The sequence below is a fragment of the Sinohyriopsis cumingii genome, unplaced genomic scaffold (assembly GCF_028554795.1).
Source record: "Sinohyriopsis cumingii isolate HCF-2022 unplaced genomic scaffold, ASM2855479v2 utg002039l, whole genome shotgun sequence".
NCBI lineage: Eukaryota > Metazoa > Mollusca > Bivalvia > Unionida > Unionidae > Sinohyriopsis > Sinohyriopsis cumingii.
This window is the reverse complement of record NW_028316111.1, coordinates 151,155-157,154: the sequence shown is the minus strand read 5'-3', so window position 1 is coordinate 157,154 and position 6,000 is coordinate 151,155. Positions and strand designations below refer to the sequence as shown.

Sequence of the window (6,000 nt, the reverse complement as noted above, 5' to 3'; positions counted from 1 at the left end):
GGACGTGTCTCTGCCATCTAAAAATTGAAAGAAATGAACGAAGACGTGTTAAAAGTACATTTTCCTTAACTAATTCACAACAAGTGAACACCAGGGAGACGATGCTTGAGTTAGAGAAGCGTCGTCGTCTTATTAATACCCATGTTCATTTTTGGACATCTGATAGTGTCTTGTTGGCGTAATTCCCTTCAGAAAGAGTAGTTCATATACTGTGGCAATGTGTTACCGTCCTGCCAGACGTTAAGGTGCTGAACCTCTCACCTTTAATAGAAACGCGCATTTTTTAAATACTTTCTGCAAAACACACTACTGTATGACTGCGTATTTCTTTGATTTTCCCCAAAAATACTTGAAGATATTTTCCATTAAAAAATGAGTGTTTGTTTAGCATAATATGTTTTATGATATGTAGTGTGTTTGTGTGAGTATAGTAGATAATACTCCTTTACTCTTGATTAAGCGAATGAGCAAATAAAAAATGGCATAGTTTAGGTTCACTCTATTTCTACCTTCTTTCTTTTGTTCGTATCTTGTTTGAGGTGGTTTTGTTTACTGCCTTGCTTCAGGCAGTCCTGTCATTACGATTGAAATTGTACCAAGCACATATAAAAGCGGATTCCCGGTGACCATAACTAGTAGTGCTTGACATAAGGTCACATAAAATTTTAATTAATAATAAGTCTGCCAGTCAGTTAAGCCATAGTAAACCAAAGAGTCACCCGTATTCACAGCCGACACAAATGAAAAAGCAAAACAGAAACCAACACTGACTGGGTGTCAATAGCAAACATGATCTATTACGTATTTGAGAAGATCGGGGATTCCGGAATGTTATTCCTAATAGATGATTCCAGAGCAGCACATAGCACAAAGAAGAACAGAACAACCACTCTTAGTGTTGCCCAAAGGCAACAGTGTAAGTGCCGGCCAATAAATCTACAAGACCCATATTCCTCCATAAAGGCCCCACCAGCCAGCAACGTCAGAATTGGGAGTACATTATAACAGCTAGCATTATATCACCAAAAACGTCCCAGGAGCAGACCAGGAAGAAATTAGTGCAACCTGTACAATTGTGGCTTTTCTTGTTCCCAAGTTCAGAGGCTTGACGTCTGACCCTTTAAGGGATACATGATCGAAACATAATCAAATCTCCTCAATTTATTAAAGGTTGACTTGAAAAACAATTTTAGTGCAACTCAAATACCAGTGTAAAATAAACTTTGAAATTTTTATTAAATTCGAGACAATAAATCATCATGGCACTCATGCCTGCTTTCGTTTCAAAGCATATTGTCTTCGGAAAATGCATGCACACTTTGTACACAATAATTTGCAATAGGTTAGCCAGATCCTAATTACAACCTATGGAGTACACACAATAGGTGCAAGAGACTGGCCTGGATACAGTACATTTTAGCACTTCAGAAAAGTTAATGCCTACGTTTATGTTCTCCGGCCGGATCTCTCCTCCTTCTCCTTGTCCATACATGCTAGCTAGTAATGGGCAGTGACAAAGATAAAAGACCAGGACCAGTGCTTGCACATTGGACTGAGTATTGCCTTATGATTCACTATTCCTTACACGAGACGATTAAATTAAGAAGCGTTTGGTGCATGCATTAACGCGTAAAGAAGCATGACTCTTTCTCCATCCATAACCTCTCGCACACGGCCGAATGGCCAAACGCGACGATCGGTCAGTGAGACAATCGTGCCATTCATCACCTATCAGACAACAATAAGCGAACAAAATGGAAAACAGGCAATGAAAGGTGGGCAAGCTAATGCAGGCTATCAGCTTGATGGAACGTGTAGAGCTCATCTAGGACCGGGTTCAAGATTTGGAGTTCTGCTCAATGCCAAATAATCGTATAAGCCAAACCAAATTGTTTTATGTTTGTTTTGGGCATGCATTTGTTTGCAGTGTTGTTAACTTGAAACTATCATTAATCTTTCTCCTGTGCCTTTATGTATATACGGCTTAAATAGCGTGTCTACAAACACTCTCAGTCCTTTTAGAAAAGGAAAAAAATATCAGTTAAGACTTATAATTATTATGTATTGGAAGTATTGCGTAATGTGCGTTTGGAGCCATGAGCTTTTGCTTATACTGATCATTACGACGAATATGTCAATATCGGCAGTGGAGTGACATGTCGACCCTAAATACACAAGTTCTACACATGGAAAAATAAATCAACATACCACCATTCGATATTATTACTATATAGTCACGTTTAATCGATGAATGTCATATTAAACTAACAACAAATAATTTATATCTTTATACGATTCTAACTTTCGTCAGTTTTAATTAGGAAAATATTCTATGGTAGGCAACTGTACGATACTGTGCAATACAATATGCCTGTTATGTACAGTTCTAACGAAGTATGTAGCGACATCAGGATGTTAATAATTCATGACGTTCTTGGAAATTTATATTTTCTGTCCAGGAAATATGACAAGTGTTGCTATCGCTATTGCAATGGAAATCTTTCTGAGGAATTACGCGTTGACTGATGATGAACCACGCTGGCTGGTAAGTGCAGGAGGCTCCATTTGGAATCGGATTAATAATTTTCATTCATCATCGGCGGATTGTCACAAATATGCTCTTGCTAGAAATGGATCAAACTGACTCAGTGCATAAGATTACAGGTGTAGTAGACATACATACTCAATGGATTTATACATAACAATAATATTCAAAATGGTATATATTGCTGTAACTGGTATGTATCAATTCAGAACAAATTTCGAAACCTGTTTTTATTGTTAATTTCTTTTTTTCTTTTGACTGGTCTAACCTCTATAGTTTTATTCATTACTTTTACCGCCAAAACTATCTCCGCCGCTAATGAAATATTGATCAGCTATGTTGTTGAAAGACTTAATTGATATCTTTGATGAAAATTGAAATTTGCATTTGTTGTTTACTCTACCTTTATAAAAAATGAGACCAGGGGGATGCCTTACCCTGCTTTGACAGTTTTATATCGATGGCAGTTCATACAGATGCCAAAAAGGCAGTAAAGAAACAACCACCAATCACTATAAGAATATATGTATGTATATATATATATATATATATATATATATATATATATATATATATATATATATATATATATATATATATATATATATATATATCCGACAACTAACAAGGGAATTAAATCTTAATATCACAACCAACACAGTAATAGTCATCCCCTTGCATCTTTATTTCTGCTTTGAAGTTCTCGAATGTACGAGTATACTGTGCATATTTTCATATAAGGTAAGGGGATATTTAAACCTTATTTATCTTGCGGAATGTATTAAAAGTCGAGCAGTGTTCCTGAGATGTTCGTCTATGAGTTAAGACTATGTTTTAACTATGTCTGAGCTTTCACCTCTACAATACTATCTTGCAATTTTTGATCTTAATATAAATTTCTTCGATGATTACAGCACTACTTCCGGTTCAGCTAAAACTCCGGACCAAAATTAGCGTTTGGGCGTAAACCTCCCTTGACCAACTGCTATTTGACTGAAATGACCTTGAACTATAATGGCTTTGCCTATAGCGTTATCAAGAGTTTACCTGTATTTTCGCAAGGGTTGTATCCCAACAGAAAATGGTCAGATAGCCATTCGTATTCCTAGTACCACTTGCCACTTATGCAATGGTATTTAAGACTGTATTTGCAACTAGATATATTTACTGCTCATTCTAAGTGAATTGAATATGATAATCTGTCTCTCCGTGGTTATGTATGAAAAATGTTTGAAAGGTCAATCGTTATTGATAATCCTAATTACTTGACGATGAAACGGATTTTTGGTATAAAGCAGTAGGATGTTGACGCAGTCAAACAGACATCTCCAAATTTATTGAGTTTGCTAGCACGCAATCTTCCTATCGGCGTTAGATGCTTTGTCTAATTGCACTTAATCTGTGCAAGCAGGTTTCCCTAACAGCGTACAGCCAAATGGGTGGTTGACTAATTAAAAATACCAATGTTTTTGAAATGTAATTTTAATCAGTAACAGCATCTTCAGAGATAATAGAGACTGAAGGGTTGAAGCGTTTGGCTAAATGAAAACAGTACACTGTTACCTTTGTTTGCTATTGAATATAGGCAAATATGGGCTAGGTTTTGATGACCTATTTGCTGCAATGTTGTGTTTTGTATAAATAGATGTTTGCATAAGGCGACAAAAGGTAAAATGATATGTTACCGTACATTTACATTCATGACCTCTCTCTGCTGTTGCAGCACGGTGTTTATCAAACCAAATTATCAAACTGCTTCCATATTTACAAGTGTTATGCCAATATTTGCACCAATTCTTCTCAACAGATAAATTGTCTAATGTGAATAACCTATGTCGAAAGCAGAACGCCATTATGCATTATGGCAATCAAATGACAAAAATTGTTGACTGGGTACTCGAAAAACACACGACGATGATGTTGCCCACACAATATCACATAAGTATATATTTTTATAAATGTGATGTATCTTATTTGTCTAGCTAATTAGGTAATCATACTATATAGAGCTTTTGTGCAAATATTGTTGCATTGCTATTTACCCGGCAACAATTCTTATTGAGTACTATACACTTGAACAACACTGGTCCTAGATACAATAAGACTTTGAACATTAGGTTGAAATTTCGCTGTCAATCAAACATGACTTTTCAAATGTAGGGATATCAGTAATTGCTTTCATAATTTTAAACTTAAAATGTATATGCTCCCAATGGCAGATTGTACGAGCAAATGCAGTAGAAAAATACCAAATATGGTCACATTTAATAAATCAACGCAGATGTATCTTTACCTCAAGCCATTTGAGCGACTTACATACGGACACACCGAAATACGGATCGACGGAATGGTCATTTATAGTATGACAGTAAAGTTGGGATATAACAAAAGATATGACATTCTGAACTTCGAATACCCCTCCAAGCGCCTCATGTCGGCATGCGATAGCATGCAAGGTTATTTAGTACAAATCCTTTATGTTATGTCGTGTTACGCCTAATATATATAAACAGTCTTTTGTGAATGTGGGAGCAAAACAACTGCATAATTTGAACCATGAAATGGCTTGGCGTTTATGTTATAACATGTATTTAGCTAATCAGGAAGTAGAAATAGGTTCTCCAGATCATAAACAAAACTATAAACCATGACCTTAGTTTGAAACACAATAAACATAGTTAGGTCTGAATTAAGAACCTACCCGACAACCGTGCTGAAAGTTTGCTTGTAATATGAGTGCGGTTAGCATCTGAAGAGCAAGAAGCAGAGGAACGAAGGTTTGTGACATATAAACTCGTTGTATCTCTCTCTCAAATACTCTTCATTTTCGCTATGTGAGAATTTTAACATTTAAAACTGTACTCGGAATGTCCCGGATAGATTCCGTGCAAAGACGATAAGAAAATGTGGGAAATAAGTATTCTCAGTATGGTACATATATGACATTTTTGTAATGAATTCATCTTTGTATCGACCAAGACGTAATACGGTACCGAGGCTGATGTGCCTCTTATTCACCGTTTACAAAATGACAAAAGCAGAGCTCTCGACATATATGCATAACAAAAATGTGGGTAATTTACATGGCGTATATAGTTTAGAATTAGCAACAACAGAGTATATTGGTTTTGTCTATTTCACGTGCATATGACTAAATCTTGCATCAAAGAGAGAGAGAGAGAGAGAGAGAGAGAGGAGAGAGAGATAATACTAAGATTCAGTTTTTAAGAAGAGAGAGAGTTGATGTCTTGTAAATTAATGGAAGATAAAAGGTACAAACTTAGTAAATATTATCATGATCATATTACTAATGAAAAAACAACTGTATGCATATAGTTATCGAAATGTTTGTAAAAAGTTGTAAACATTCTAATTGGAGACAATAGTTATGCTTCACGCATTGTACAATTACTTGCAACATAATATATTTCAAGCATGCATATTGTAATGTCTAC

At 35.7% G+C, this 6,000-nt stretch overlaps 1 protein-coding gene across 3 annotated transcripts in view; it reads left to right on the top strand.

Moving 5' to 3' along the window:
• The first annotated feature begins 5,169 nt into the window (after positions 1–5,169).
• LOC149771208 (uncharacterized) overlaps positions 5,170–6,000 on the top strand; it is a 33,927-nt gene continuing 33,096 nt past the window's right edge. For all 3 annotated transcript variants that reach the window (XM_089948729.1, XM_089948728.1, XM_089948730.1), the window contains exon 1: positions 5,170–5,322. The gene's annotated coding sequence lies outside the window, so the exon portion shown is untranslated. The remainder of the gene's footprint in view (positions 5,323–6,000) is intronic.